Genomic DNA, 17,210 nt, shown 5'->3' with positions numbered 1-17,210 from the left:
CATCAAGTCAATTGCTGGTGTCGTTAGTGGTGAAATTAGCTCAATTTTCTAAGTAAAAAGTATTTTGGCGGAAATTTCTTGCACTATATGAGTCAAAGCTGTATTTGTGGAAGATTACGTTCACGATATTGCAGTTGTGAATTACAAAAAAACAGTGTTAAACAAAATGCTAGAAAAATTATGAAATTTCGGCTCTAATCATTTCGATCTTTCCTCGATCTCATTTGTAAAGAAATAGATATTGTACCAGCATGCTGGTAAGTTATATGCTTCGAGCCTGATGGTACAATCACTTGATGGAACCAGCAAGCAGCTGGTACAAAAAGGTTTTTGGTTGGATAAAATATTAGCTTTTTTCCAAAGTTCATTATTTTTATATACCATTACTTATTGAAAATGTTTACGTGTATAATTATATATGTATATGCAAGTAAAAAATTTTAGCTTCCATTTTTAGCCACAACGACTTTTTTTAGCTGTTTTTTAGCCCTTTTTTTTAAAGGAATTTGGCTACCACTAAAAATTATGCACGGCAACACTGCTCCGGACACTGCTTCCGGAGCATTTTGCGGACTCTGCATGGCTGTAAGTCAAACGAACTTTGCCATTGGCCACAGTGCCCACCCGCAATTCTTGAACCAATAAATTTTTTTTTATATAAATACATACATGTAAACATACTGGTCTCCCCTCTCACTGAGTTGTTCAAAAGGTCTGTTGAAAAAATTGAATGCATCTCTAGTTTTTAACCGACTTCCAAAAAAGGAGGAGGTTATCAGTTCGTCGGAATATTTTTTTTTATTTCTTATTTATTATTTTATTTTTTTTTGATGTATGTTACCGCATAACTCTGGACCACGTGAACCGATTTCGATAATTTTTTTTGCATCGGAAAGGTAGTGTCTCAGAGGTGGTCCCATACTAATTTGGTTTAGATCATGAAATATATATACATATACATATATATATATATATACCTATTTTTTTTTATATGAGAGTTGAAGTCGGTTTTTTTGCTAAAAATTACTTGTTATTTTACTTTTTCTTGGATAAGTGTACTATTTTTTTAACCGACTTCCAAAAAAGGAGAGGTTATCAGATCGTCGGAATATTTTTTTATTTTTTATTTTTTGTTTTATTTTTATGTCTAAAATTCCACATTCGCAACATCCCTAATACATACATATGTATTCTAGATTGATTCTCGTCTGCTGAATGTCGTAAACGATTGATTAAAGCGCGTTTTCATGCCCCTCATCAAACGAATCATTATTTAAACGGCGTATACTAATTTACACCACTTTAACTGTCGACCAAAAGCAAATGGTCGTGAAGCTCTTTTTCTATCAAATCGATTCCATATAAGGAAACTTAATTGAGAAAAGATGAATGACCAATGCCAGCTTAAGAACGCTGCAACTTGTGTAGGCGTCTGGAATTTCAATTAGTTCAAGAATTCAAAGGGACTAAATTTAAAAACTATTTCATTAAATGTTGTTGACTTACCCAAGGGAAAATCACGAAATATACGAGTATGCACACATGCACATATGTACTTACATACATGTACTTAATATATGTATGAGTGTTCCCATGAGAAAGTAAGCGTGACTAAAAATAAAATATTTATGAAAGACGAAATTTATCTGGTCCCTGCAAACCAAAGTTTCCGAATTCTTAACTTTATTTTACTGATTTTCTTACGAAATTTCATAAAGGAATCGAAGTGTGCGCAGTATTATTCGCCTTAGAAAATTCGGCAAAAAATAGGAGGGAGTAAAAATGATTTCTTTACGAATTCTTAAAGATTTAAAGATAGTCTAAAATCATGGTTTGCAGGGAAAAAGGCGCTGGCCCAATGCTGGCTTGCTTTAAACGCCTTTCTTACTTTAATTTGCCTTGAAAACATGGCGGCTTGGAACGCTGACAAAGTAACAAGCTGTCTGGTTGAAAATTTAAGTTCTGTTCCCTTAACATTACGAATTATTTTTCTAGAAAACCAAAAAATGTATCAATTTTTTTACGCTTTATTTTTAAATTAATGCGAATTAATGCTTTTATTTCAAATAAATGGTAATAAGGATATATACGTTTGTATATGTACATTTACTAAAAAAACTATAACTTAAAAAAGCGATTTACTTGAACAAAAGGGCTATAAAATGTGTGTTCCTCTCGTGTGAAATTTGTAAATGTCGACTTTGCAACTTTTAACTATAATATATATGTAAATATGGAAACAACAAACCATTTTTATTTCATTTCGATTTTTTTATTGATTAAGTAAGCAAATTTTTGTTTGAACAGTCTGCAGCAGTTTGTTTGCATTTATTTAGAACGGGAGCATACCCCACAAAAAGCTTTCAAATAAAACATTTGCCTATTTGAAACTTTGAGGCGCTCAAATCAAGTGAAACAAAGCTGCCATTTGGCCAGCCCTCATACGATTTAGTATATTTATAATAATAATATCTCAACGGTTTTTACCCTCCATTCCCGCCCAACCGCACGAGGGGCGCAGTCCGCATGACGTACGGAACCAGTATTTTCAATTTTTGCGCCGAGTCACGATAGGCAGGAGTTTGTTAAGTGTCGAGATCTAAAACTGTTCAGCTACAGAACTAAATTCATTAGCCGATTTTATGTCTTTATTTTAATGATTCATTTATTGAGAGAGGACAGTATCGATTTCTTAATGCTGAAAAGCGGATCTGATATATCAAACGTGCTGGAATGAGAGTTAAAATCCTGGCATAAGCAACGGAGTGGGCCGTGCAATTCAAAATTAGTTTTACCAGCTTTCAGAAATAGGGGGCAAAAGTGTCTTGATACCCGGGAGGGAACATTAAGGCTAACTTCGCCAAGAAGAAGCGGACTTGAAATTGAGCCTGTTAGTAATTTAACTATAAAAATTGTACCAAGCATTTGCCTGCGGCTGGAAAGTGTAGGGAGATTAACAAGTTTTAATCGGCTCGTATAAGGTGGAAGGTTATATTGAGAATCCCAACGGAAATTTCTGAAAGCAAAAAGTAGGCATTGTTTTTGAATAGATTCTATCTTGTCTGAGTAAATTTGATACCTTGGATTCCAAACCACCTAACCGTATTCCAGAATTGGCCTAACTAATTTTGTAAACAGGGTTTTAGTGATATAAGGGTCACAAAATTCTTTTGACCATCGTTTCACAAATGCAAGTACACCTTTAGCCTTGTTGACTGTCACATTAATATGAAGATTAAAATTAAGCTTAGGATCCATTGTGATACCAAGGTCCACAAAATTGTATACCTGTTCCAGGTTATGGTTACCTATTGTATAAGAAGTGGGTTGAACAGCTCTTCGCGAGAAGGTCATTACTTTACATTTCTTAAGATTTAGAGGCATACGATTTACTTGACACCAGTAAGCCATGCTGTCTAAGTCTGATTGTAGCAAAGACCTTTCTTTAATTGAAACGTACGATTTTTAAGGCTTTACATCATCTGCATACATTAAAATTTTGGAAAATTGTATATCTGTAGAAATATCGTTTATAAAAAGCAAGAACAGAACCGGGCCTAGGTGGCTACCTTGAGGGACTCCTGAAGTAACATCAATGACGTCAGAGATAGTATTTTTAAACATTACCCTTTGTGATCTATCATAGAGGTATGAAGAGATCCAACGTAGAAAATTAGGTGGAAGACCAAGAAGATCAAGTTTGTAGATGAGCAACGAGTGGCACACTTTGTCAAATGATTTACTGAAGTCAGTATATATAACATCAACAGTTTTGCTTTCACTAAATGCTTTTGAGATGTAGGATGTTAATTCGAGTAAATTTGTAGAAGTTGATTTGCCCTTGCAAAATCCATGTTGACTATATGAAATGCTAGAAGAGATAGAATGCGTCAACTGATTTGTTATAATTGCTTCAAATAATTTAGGAATTGCAGAAAGCTTAGCTATTCCCCGGTAGTTCTCCACTGAAGATCTGCTACTGCTTTTATGTAACGGGGTTATGAACGATTCCTTCCATATAGTTGGAAAAACGCCCTCTTTAAGAGATAAATTAAATATCGCTGTTAACGGCTCATAGAGATAATCAGAACAATTTATAAGAATACAAGTAGGGATCTGGTCAGGACCATAACTGAAGGACTGCTTTAAGGATTTCAGATAAACTACTACATCATCGGGAGATATTACTGGGATATTTATTGAGTTCATTGGACATAGTTTAAAAGGATAGTCCATGTTAGCATGTGAGTTAATGGAATAATTGGATTTAAAAAACTGAGCGAACATGTTAGAAATTGTTTGATTATCACTAGAGACGGTATTTTGATACTTCATGGCGGAAGGAAACCCACGTACATTTCGCTTGGAGTTTACGAAGTCATAAAATGATTTGGGGTCATATATTATACGCCGTTTGATTTTACACAAGTAAGCTTTATAACACTTTTTGTTTAATTCAAAAAACTTATGACGCAAAAGTGAGTATTTTACATAGTATGAGTGTAAACCGGTTTTTTTGTGTAATCTAAAATAACGCGACTTTCTGTTTTTCAAATTTCTCAGTTCTTTAGTGAACCATAACTGTGTTTGCTCTTCAGGAACATACATGCGTTTAGGCACATGCTTTTCAAATAATTTATGTAAAGTAAAGTTAAAAAGTGCAACGCTTTGTTCAATATTTTCTTTAAATGAAGGCCACGACAATTTAGACAATTCTTTGTTAAGCATTTTAAAGTTGGCTTTCGAAAAATCAAAGCGAATATTTGGTTCGTATGCTTGGGTACTGCAATTTTGACCATCACTTATAACTTCGTAAGATACCTCCATAGCAGGGTGGTAGACATATTCGGGCAAAACTAGTGGATCACACTTATTTACAACGGACTTAGATGCATCATCAACATAAACAAGATCTAATACTTTACCAAACTTATTGTGAAGTACATTAACCTGAGTTAGGCAGAGTTCAGCCATCTCCTCTAAAAATACGTTGTTGCACGCACTAGACGCGAAAGGTACGATATCATTGTCAATGATGTTCCATCCAAATCACCCAACACAATCATTGATTCAGAGGGTTTAGTCAGTAAATTAACTGATTTCGGTAAAGAGATGAGTCGTGAATACACCAATGTGTCAGATCGGGGAGGGATATAGCATAGAGCTAAGTAAATAGACCCTTTTCCAGCCTGTACACGAATGCATTTGAACTCCACTGAATCAATGTGTGGAAGACTAACTTCTTCAGATGGTATTGAAGAGTCTACAGCGAAGAGTACGCCACCGCCGATTCTGTCCTCCCTATCTTGTCTATAGATATGATAATTATTTGGAAGAATCTCTGAATTGAAAATGTGAGGTTTCAGCCAAGTTGCAGTAAAGTATAAGTTCGTTAATTTAGTATTTAAGCCTCTTACATTTTGGTAATAAATACTTAAAGCAGATGTAATAATTAGTGTTTTGATTCAGTGTTATGACGGGGAATATTAGCTAAGTTATTTACTTTTTTGGGCCTATATTCGAATTCACGAACGAAAGCTCCGGGGGGCAAAAAGAACTACTAAGCAGCGCATTAAAATTATCTAAATTTACGTAAATTTTAAATGAAGCAATATTTCTTTCGTAATTAAAATTAAATTTTCTGATGCTTAAGTCGACAGTTGTAATTTTTGATGAGATGTAAAGGTTTATATCGTCTTCGGTAGTGTCTCTCGAAAATCTAGAAAGAAAAGTAACAGCATTTTATAGGGCCAAAAAGCAATGAAGAAGGCAGAGCCATTAATTAAGCTGACCAACCGTCCTCTTTTGAGGAGGATTGTCCTCCTCAAGCGTGATTTGTCCCCTTAAAAATTTTGTCCTTCTCTGTCCTCCTTTTGAGCAAAAATGTTCTTCTTGTCCTCCTTTTCAAGTTCCATAGCAGCGATGAAATAAAAAAAATCGTGCAGAATGCTATTATTTCCTAATCGTACAACATCATTTTATTTAAAAGGCGTTTACATTGTTCAGCTTTCAGTTAAATGATGTTATCTTTTGATTAAACTAACCGCCTGTGAAAGTTGAACAGTGTAAACGCATTAGACCTTAATGAATAATATTTTACCCTTTACAACACTGAAAGACTAGCTAAGACGCATCTCCACAGGCGAAAATTATTGCCTACCATGTGTCATTTTGTTTGCCAGATATGTATGTATTTTTTATATTGATAAAAGCTTTTGTAAGATGGCTTAAAAGAAGTATATTCGTTGCATTAGAGCACAAATCTGCTTTAAACATTTTAGAAAATGTGTTATTTCACATCCAAGTACATAATCAAAAATAACACAGGCTTGTGTGGATTTCGCCTTAAAAAATTAATTAGCAATTTGGGTACATATAGTTACCACGCTACCAAAAAGATAATAAAAAATTTCATCACGAAAATTTTTCGAGAAAATAACCTTTATAATTTTTTTAGCATTTCCGTGCATTACTAGCGTAATTACATAAGCCCTTCTGAGTTGCTTTTTCCTTTTTTTTGATCGTAGGAGAGGGAAATGCTTTATGCACTGGCCGGGGGCGCTAGTCTCTATACTACCTTCCCCGAGTGTGGGACTCCCACCGAAGCGTGTTGGGCTACCCACTAAAACCCAAACTCCCACCGCCCGCGCAAGAATCCCGCATCTGGCACCGCAATTCTGCATGTCTTCAGATGCAGGAGCGCGCTGCTAGAGCCTTGGGCTGCTCTTTTGTAGGGGCGTTTCATTCGGGTGTCCTCAGTAGACAACCGTCCTCTCGTTTGCAGCGGAGTACGAATTTCACGTATCTCGCAACTGCTTCCCACTTTTCTGCACTGGAGATCATTACCCTAATTACAGAAACGTGGAAGCAGTTGATTTACTTAGTCCCTTCATGAGTATTATTACTAATACTATTGATTATTAAGTAAAAATTCTATTCTAAGTTAATTAATTTTTGGCTTTTCATACAAATCGCTAAAGATTCTAACATGTAGGTACATGTCATCAATAAAAACAAAATTTGACGTGCTGGAAAAGAACCAAAGATGTATTTAATTTAGCATACCTAGCAAAAACCAATTATTGGAAATCGAAAAAATTAGATTTATAAATATTCAGGCAAATGAAAATCTGGTTGTCAAATTAACTCACAGTTCATGGCTGGCAATATTTATCAAGATTATCAAGCTATTATAATTATTGCTTTCCATGAGCAACATGCTATCTCACACCCAGGGGCGCTGATTACAGTTTTCGTGTCTAAATAGTTTTCTACGCTGATTAAGAAATGCATCAACTCAATACCTAAAGTTACATAATTAATTCAATGTTTCCACAATAATTAAAATGTCTACGAAAAAAAGAAGATGTCACTTGACAGACTACTTAAAAAGAGAATTTCAATTCATATTGTTAAAATGAAGAAAATGAATAACACTATCAACAAAAAACAATTGCCAAAAATCAATATGTAATATGTTTCGGTCTTATAATTATGCAACGCAGTGTACTATTAACTTGTTTGACTTGTGTTTACAGCAACTTTAAATTCTTTTTCCTTTTTTTCACATTGGTAACTTATACGTTATTTATGTGTTAAAATAAATATAAAACAAATTTTTTGTGTTTTCGAAATTCTCCGTCCTCCTGGAATAGTAAAAAATTCTGCTCACCTTACATTAATGAAAGTTTGTATAAACCGAATCAGAAAGGTAGAGCTACAAGTGAAACGAGAACACTCAATCCCGACCTTTTAAGCACAGACGTTGGCTGTTTACATGGGAACGTCCGCTCAGCGTTGCCATTTTGTGGATAATTCTCCAAATAGGCGGAAATTATAATTTTTGTGGGTAATGTTTGGGGAACGATATGTTGTGGGGAAATTTGGGGAATTTGCTCTTTAATAACTATCTACCAAAAATTTGAGTTTCATAAACATTTTCAAATTAGTTTTCATAGAATTTCTTTATTTCATTTTAATTATTGTGGTGTCTTCCATATTAAATGTTTTACTATGTAATTAAAACTGGCAACAATACAAGTATAGTATTGTTACGATTATCCTTGAAACCTTGAGGGATTCCCCAAATATCCTCCGGCTCGTATCGCTGGATTGTTAAATAAATGCTCACGATGACCAAATTGTAGTACAATTAACTTTATTGTACAACAAACAATTTACAATACTCGCTAATACCGTAAAAACACTTTACAATATTCGTTAAAGCAATTACAACGCTTTACAAAACTTGTTAACACAATTAAACTTATAGCTTGCTTATTCGCAACTCACTTTACTTGTAGCTTGCTGACTTGTAACTAACTCACTCCGGTGTCTGGTGGCGCCCTTATATACCTGCGCTCGCACTCATGGCAACTCTAGAATGTTCTGAAGTTCATCGCTCATTCTCTTTCTCTCGCTGTTCGCAGTGTTCATCCACTTGACGTTTTCTCATTGTGGAACATTCTACGTCATTCCTCGAACATTCTGCTTATTTCTCGTTGTTCGCTTTGTGTTGCCGCAGTATTCGCCACACTACCCTCCACCTAAGTCTGATCGTCCCGATCAGACACACTTGCCGCTCCAACCGCTACAAGTCTTTCCAAGTGGACCACTTTGGATTCGATGCACTGCGTCCTTTAGCCGTTTGTCAATCTTAAACGGATCTTTTCAGTCACGTCTTTGCTTGGAGGTGAAGCCTTTCTTTGGCTGCGACATGTGCAACGACACCAAATCGCCTTCCTGTAGCTCCTCTCGGCTCGATGCGTTACTGGACATTGCTTCCAGCTTATCTCCTGTGGTGCACCATCTCACATGGTCGTGCTTCTGCCGGCCACTGGTGGTGACCAAACCATGTCTCCTCTCGTGGGCACCCTTTTTGCCAGATCTATGCCGCATCCTCTGTCCATGACACCCAGGCTCCTGCCTTCGTGCTGCACTGCCTTTAGAACATCTTGCTAAATCCGGTTCCTCACCCTGAAACTTGCCCAGTGTTTCCGCATCTCGCTTTTTCGCCGGCGTCAACCTCATTGACCGGACATGTATAACCTCTTCCTTGGTTTCCGGCTTAACTGCTCGCCTTTGCCGACCACCTTTTTCGGGACACTTCAAAGCGCGCCTACTGCTTCCACAGCCGCTTCCATTTCCGGCCACTGGCGTATCACCATTGCAACGTGGTTTGGAGGTTTTCCTCCTGCCGGAAACACTGCCTCGCTTGCCATGACCACTTTCTTGTTGCGACCTCTTCTTCACTGAGCTGGCGGAACCGTCACGCTTTTCCCGTATCGGTGAACCGCTTCCTTCTCCTGACGAAAGCACTCCGTCTCCATCACTGCCAACCTCCGCCCAACTAACCGCTTCCGTTTCTGCTGGAATCTTCGACACTTCCTCTAAGACTAACCGTCTGCTGCAGTACTGGCTGTCGTAACCAACCCTAAGTGGCACTTTCCTGTGATGATCTGTCAGGATCATTCACTGGAGGTCAATCTCCATGCCTTAGCCAAGTAAGAAATCCACGCCGATGATGACTTCATCCACAATGTCTGCCACTATAAACTTAGTGTACGAGGCCACACCGTCGATTATTACCTCATATGGTACTTCTCCTAACACTTGGGTGCGTTCACCAGTTGCAGTCTGCAGCTTTGCTTCAGGTAGTGGCTTCACATAAAAAGTGGCCAAATCCGGTCGAATAATGGAATGTGTCGCTCCAGTATCCACTGTCAGTACTCTCTCCTGCCCATTCACACATCCACCAACAGTGAGGTTGCATGCTTTCCGGCCAATTTGTGAGACGAAGATTATGGGCCCTTCAACTTATGGAGCCAGCACGCGGCCCTTCCTGCTGACTCGTTTCAGTTTAACGACTGATTGGAGTTGGCTTCGTCTCCTCCAGCCCTGCGTTTGCGTCCTGCTGAATTGTTGAGCCCACTGGAACTTGCGCTGCAATCGCGGGCGAAGTGGCCTGGCTTTCGATATTTAAAACATTTGCCAGAGCCATTCTTTTTCTCGCCCAACAGTTGGATAATCTTCTTCAGCATTTCATTTGTCTCTTCCGGTGTTTCCACTTCCCCGCGATGTGCTTTGTAGGTTGGTCTACTTAGGAGCGCCGCCGTTTCACGCGTCTGAGCATACGAGACAGTTTCAGCAAATGTTGGCTTTGGATTCGCGTACGTCTCTCGCTTAGTATACACGTCCCGCATTCCGTTGATGAACCTCTGGATTTTTACTCTTTCGAGGTGCTCACCAGATGCATCTCCAATTGCCAAATGAGCTAACCTTTCAATCCCGGAGGTGAATTCCTGTAGAGTCTCGTTGGATTTCTGGCAGCGATTCTCCAGCTCCATCTGGTAAATCTGTCTCCTGTGCTCGCTACCGTAACGTCTCTCCACAGCACTCATCAACGCATCGTAACTGTTCCTTTCACAGTCGGGAATAGTCTGCAAGATTTCTGCTGCAGGTCCTTTCAATGCAACGAATAGTGCAGCGGATTTATCCTCCATGCTCCAGTGATTTGCTGCAGCCGTTTTTTCGAACTGGAAAGGAATCGTGCCGTCAAAGGATGGGGTTTTTACCTTGGGAGTGTTCGTCGAAGTAGCTGGACGACTCAACTGCAAGTCTCGGAGTCGACCTTCCAACTCGCCCATCTTAGCCTCGACTTTGTCCTGTCTCTCCTCGATTTTTTCTGTATTTGTGCAATCTTTGCATACTGTGCTTCCAGTTGGGATGACATCTGCGCTGATACCGCTGATGATATACGTGTCTCCAGCACTTGTATCTGCGATCTGACATCTGACGACAACTGCGACCTTTGTGCTTCAAGCTGTGCTTCCAGCTGCGATGACATGCGTGTTTCCTGCATTTGCAGCTGGGATGAAATCTGTGACATGGCAGCCAATAACGTGTTCATGTCCATAGCTGTTGATGACGAAGGAGCCTTTTGCTGTTCTTCAACCTTCCCGGATGTCTGCTGCACATCCTTCGACGAACAAGCAGCCTCATCCTTCTGTTCGTCCTTTGCATCGTCGGGTTTACCCTGGAAGTCGTATTTGTCCACGTCGATGCCTTCAGCTTCCATAGCCTCTCGCAACCAGGATAACAACTCCACTTTTCTTCCGGAGGTTACTAAATTTCGCTTCTCCAACTCCTGTTTGAGTTCCTCGATCTTTAGGTCTTGAATTTTTGCCAATTTCAAAAGTTTATCCTTCGGGATTTATTTAACAATCCCACTTCTGACTCCAGTTGGTACGATTATCCTTGAAACCTTGAGGGATTTCCCAAATATCCTCCGGCTCGTATCGCTGGATTGTTAAATAAATGCTCACGATGACCAAATTGTAGTACAATTAACTTTATTGTACAACAAACAATTTACAATACTCGCTAATACCGTAAAAACACTTTACAATACTTGTTAAAGCAATTACAACGCTTTACAAAACTTGTTAACACAATTAAACTTATAGCTTGCTTATTCGCAACTCACTTTACTTGTAGCTTGCTGACTTGTAACTAACTCACTCCGGTGTCTGGTGGCGCCCTTATATACCTGCGCTCGCACTCATGGCAACTCTAGAATGTTCTGAAGTTCATCGCTCATTCTCTTTCTCTCGCTGTTCGCAGTGTTCATCCACTTGACGTTTTCTCATTGTGTAACATTCTACGTCATTCCTCGAACATTCTGCTTATTTCTCGTTGTTCGCTTTGTGTGCGCAGTATTCGCCACAGTATTATTAGAAGCACTCAGCGTTGCCGAATTGACGACAGGACATTTGGTCAGCTTATATAAACACAAGATGCGCTCAACTTTCAAAAGTAATAAAAAATGTTAAAAAGAGTTTTAATGTTCATTTTCCTCGATTTCTGGTTTCTGGCTTTTGATGCAGATTGTGATTTTTCACGACTGCCTCATCTTTTTAATATTTCGAATACCGAAAAAATTACTGAAGTTGTATTTTTATTATGTAGCTCATTTTGGTGGAACGAAGTCATAGTTGGAAAATTAAATCTTCGAATCCTTATTAAGTACATATCAGTGGTAAACTCTTTTAGGCTGTAAAGTGTAAAAAACAACAGTAATGTCGAATTTCCACTACAAAAATTATATGCCATTTAAAAAAGTGCCATGTGGAAATGAACTTAATGACAATTTTTTAACGTATTGACACGAATATGTTTTAATGCCCAACTTTGTCATTTGTTATTTTTGCCATTTAATGCCGAGTGGAAATCCAGCGTATGAGTATGCAATGCATATTTTTAGGACAACGTTTTCATTCGCAGTTAAACTTTTGAAGCGTTCAAGAAAATCGAAAAGTGGAAAAAAAATTTTCTCCTATCAAAATTTCTTAAACTTACAGAAAAAGCAAAGAGCTTTTTCAAGCAAAAGAAATAATAACAAGTAGGAAGTATAAGTTCGGGCGAACCCGAACTTTATATACCCGGTGCAGGTATCAAATATCGTCGTTTCAACTTTCTCTGAAATACCTTTGCATGATAAGTAGGGCTGTTTACCCGATTTCAAACGTTTTCGATAATATGCAAAGTTAGACTTAATTGAACCAAGTTAGGTACAAATAGCTAAAGTGGTTACCGAGATATACCTTTGTAATCATAAAGTGGGCTACCACGCCCAGTTCCTAAAAGTCTATAGTCTTATTTACTATTAGTAGATTGCTGTAACTATTAACTTGGAGTAAATTAGCGTCTTCAGTTATTGAAATATCGTAGTTTATGCACTTTTCGAAAATACCGTTATATGGGAAATGGGCGTGCTTACAGTCCGATTTCGCTCATTTTCAATACCAACCTACCTTGGATAAAGGGCAACCTACCCCAAAACCCACCCCTGGTGTGCGCTAATGGTTTTTCCACTAAATTACATATGTATGTGTGTAAAAAACTTGTTACAGGAAAACGTAATCCAAAATACAACCATGCATTTATCTAGTTTTGTTCTACAACAGTGCTTTTAGTTATTTTAAATTTGTTCTAGAATTGTAACCAAATAGTAGTTAATTTGCACTGCTGACACTGATTTGAAAGAGACAGAAAAGTAGGTAACAGCAGCAGAGGGTTGCAATTTGCATTTTTTCCGTTCGAAGTGGTCCATGACTTGTCAATTTTGTTTACATTTCACTTTGAAATATCAGATTTCGTTTAACTTTTTTGATATTTTAGAAAAAAAATCAACAGCAAAATACGCGCGGCTTGTTGTATTTGCCTAAGCGATTATGGCCGAGTTCAACAAAGCATGCCAGCCATATTCATATTATAATCAAAAAGAAATGTTAGCTTACAAAGCGTCCAAGTACCATCCAGGTAGTAATCGAATTCAAATATTGTCATGAATACAATAATATGTTTCTTAGATTTTGTATCTTAATAAGTGCAATGAAAATTGAACTACAGATTAAATTTTAATGACCGAATAAATTTGTTTAAATCATGGTCCAAAGAACTACTTCATCTAATAATTTTTTCTATTCCCTTATAAGCAATTTTTATACCCGAGCGCACTTGTGCACAAGGGTATATTAATTTTGTTCACATAACGGTTGTTTGTAACAGCCAAAACGAATCGAGATAGATATAGACAAATGTATACATAAATGCTCAGAATGAATAGAGAAATCGATTAAGCCATGTCTGTCTGTCCGTCCGTCCGTGTACACGATAACTCGAGCAAAAATTGAGATATCTCAACGAAATTCGGTATGTAGGTTTTCGTTAATCCAAGGTAGGTTGGTATTGAAAATGGGCGAAAGCGGACTGTAACCACGCCCACTTCCATATAACGGTAATTTCCAGAAATACGAAAACTGCGATATTTTATTAACTACTGAAGATAATTCACTCAAAATTGATATTTACAATAATTTTCAGACGAAAAATAAGAATATTATAAATTTTTGGAAAATGGGCGTAGCCACGCCCACTTATGGTTACATGTGTATATCTTGGCAACCGCTGCACCGATTTCATCCAAACTTGGCACAGTTGTTGGGCTTGGTACAGCATACCAAATGACCAAATTTTTAAAATCGGACAATAACCACGCCCACAGCTCATATAAGGGTAATTTAGAGAAATACGGAATCTTCGATAAATCAGTAAATATTAAAGCTAATTTATTCAAAATTGACGCTTGCAACAATTCTTTACCAAGAAATACGTTTATGGTAAAATTTTGGGAAATGGTCGTGGCACCGCCCACTTATGATCACATATATGTATATCGGTAACCGTTCTACCAATTTGTGCCAAACTCGGCATGGTTATTGTGCTTGCCACATAGAAGCAAAACGTTGAAAATTATTGAAATCGGACTAAAATTACGGTAAATTCCAGAAATGCTTGAAATTTCAATACTTCGAAATTTAAGGACGCTAATTTACTAAAAATTGATACACCCCGGCTTATCATGTAGCGGTAGCTTTCGGAAAGGTGGAAAACATATATTTAATACTTGCGCCGGGTATTTAATGTTCGGCTCCGCCCGAACTTAGACTTTCTTACTTGTTTGTTTTATAATGTGTATTTAATAGTAGTATTCATTTAAACCGATAACTTTATCAAGCAGATATTCTTATGAATTTAAGCTTTCTGTTACATAAACGCCCCATACTCTCTTTTCGTTTACACTTGCGACAATAGTCATGTTTTCTTTGGTTATCGAGTTCAGTATCAGTAATCTTAAAAAGGGTGTTTTTTTAGACATGTGGTTTTCAAGAAAAAATAAAACGCATATAGTATATGTTATGGCCAAAAATTTAGCTTTATTAAAAAAAAATGGTTTGCCATTATGTTTTAAAAATGATTTCGGGCAAGTGACCGCCGCGGCTGGCTCGAATAAATTCCAGCAGAGAGGCCCAATATTCGACCACTTTTTGCAGCAATTGGGACCGTATGTCAGCAACAACGCGCCGAATATTCTCTTTCAAGGGGTCAATCGTCTCGGGATTATCTGCGTAGACAAGCGTCTTCACATAAACCCACAATAAATAGTCCAGCGGTATTAAATCGCACGATCTTGGAGGCCACGCCGCAGGCCCATGACGCGAGATAAGCGCTCACCAAAAGTTTCCCTCAATACATTGATTGTTTCGTTGGCTGTATGGCATGTAGTGCCGCCTTGTTGGAACCAAAAGTCGTCCACATCAACATCATCCAATTCAAGAACGAAAAAATCATTAATCATGGATCTATAGCGTTCCCCGTTGCCTGTAACATTATGGACGGCTTCATTTTTTAAGAAATATGGACCAGTGATTCCCTCTGATCATAGAGCAGCCCAAACAGTGACTTTTTGAGGATGTAATGGTGTCCCAACAATGGCCTGTGGATTATCATTACTCCAAATGCGACAACTTTGTTTATTAACGTACCCATTCAACCAAAAGTGAGCTTCATCGCTGAACAAAATTTTCTTGTGAAAATCGGGATCGGTTTCCATCTCGTTTTGGGCCCATACCCCGAACGTGCGACGCGCTTGATGGTCGTTCGGCTTCAATTCTTGCACGAGTTGGATTTTATAAGCCCGCAAACCAAGATTCCTCCGCTAAATCTTCCATAAAGTGGATGGGCACAGCTCTAATTGTTGCGCGCGATGGCGGATGGATTCATTCGGGTCTTCTTCAATACTCTGCTCCACAGCAGCAATAGCGTCTTCGGTGCGCACTGTACGGAAATCTCTGAGGTTGCGCATTATCCACTAGAGAAAATGTGGTGCGAAACCGATCCATGGTTGCTCGAATTACCGACTCTGCTGGGCGATTATGTCGACAGAATATTGGACGCAGCGCGCGATGCATCGCGCGAACCGAACCAACGATTTGCAAACGTCGTTCCGGAGTAAGTCTGTTCATTATGAAATAACTAACCAAACTGAGTATGAATCAAGTAACAGCTGTCAAAAAGACCAACTCCGAAAAAAGTATTGCCTCATTGAAAACCACACGTCTAAAAAAACACCCTTTACTACTAGCACGAGGATTAAAAAATTTTAGAAATAACCTCACTAAATGGGAAAAAATTATATTTAGACGAGATAATATTCATTTAAATAAATATTTAACATACAGGCGATTTATTTGAAGCAAGTTAAAAGAAACAATGGCAGAATGTCTGATTGTATATGAATTCATTTGTCACTGTTACCAAACTGTGCGGCCAAATTATCAGTGAAACAAAACAAACAGAACGGATAATAAATTGAACCAGATATCTACCAGGATCATATCGTTGTTGTTTAATTTGCGTGCAAAATTTTTATGCGGATCGCGATTATTGCCCGAGAAAACACAGCTAAAGTTGCGACAGTGATGCATTGGCTTCAGTTTATCAAGTTTATTCAGTGAAATCGCTGGAGAGTTTCCATAAAAATTTTGACAGTTAATTTATAAGGTTTACGCAATTATACTAAGTTTATACAGTTTATAATGCATTTATAAGGTTTGATGAATACCATTAATATTTTATTTAACACTTAATAAACAAAAGATGCAGAGAATTGTAATAACTAAAGTATATTATATATCTTAAAGAATAATACAGCTTCGTGAAGGAAACTAAACTTAAAAATATTAATTTCGTTTCTGGGGATTTTGCGAGTATTGAAATAATTAACAGAGCCGCAGTTTGTGCAAAGCAAATTAAACAATAACCAGTTTATTCAGGATATGAATTTTTTTTAAGAGAACAGAAAATATTTTCACATAGACAACAAAACTATATCCTCAATTGATTATTAATAATTCTGAACATACAAGTATATAAACAACAAGTACAATCTAAATTCTGTTGATATTCAATACGCCTCCTCAACAACATTTATTTGATTTTACGACACCCATGGATGTTGTGCAAAAATTATGCTTGATTTTAGCCAACGGCTTTGTAAGTATATCTGCTGGCATCTCATCGGTTCGAAGATATTTAATCTGAACTATACCACTTTCAATAGCGTCTCGAATGAAATGATATCGATAATGAATATGCTTTGTTCGGGAATGATGTCCACCTGTCATGGCCATGCATTGTGCACTTTGAGAGTCACAGTAGATGATAGTTGGACTGGAAGATTTGAATCCAAGTTCTTCCAACAAATATGCAAAATAACATGCCTCTTTTGCAGCTTCCGTTAATGACATATATTCCGCTTCAGCGCTTGATGTTGCTACCACACGTTGCTTTCTTGATTCCCATGATAT

This window comes from Rhagoletis pomonella, unplaced genomic scaffold (assembly GCF_013731165.1).
Source record: "Rhagoletis pomonella isolate Grant_MI unplaced genomic scaffold, Rhpom_1.0 Rhpom_scaffold_00002, whole genome shotgun sequence".
NCBI lineage: Eukaryota > Metazoa > Arthropoda > Insecta > Diptera > Tephritidae > Rhagoletis > Rhagoletis pomonella.
This window is presented reverse-complemented; position numbering follows the sequence as displayed.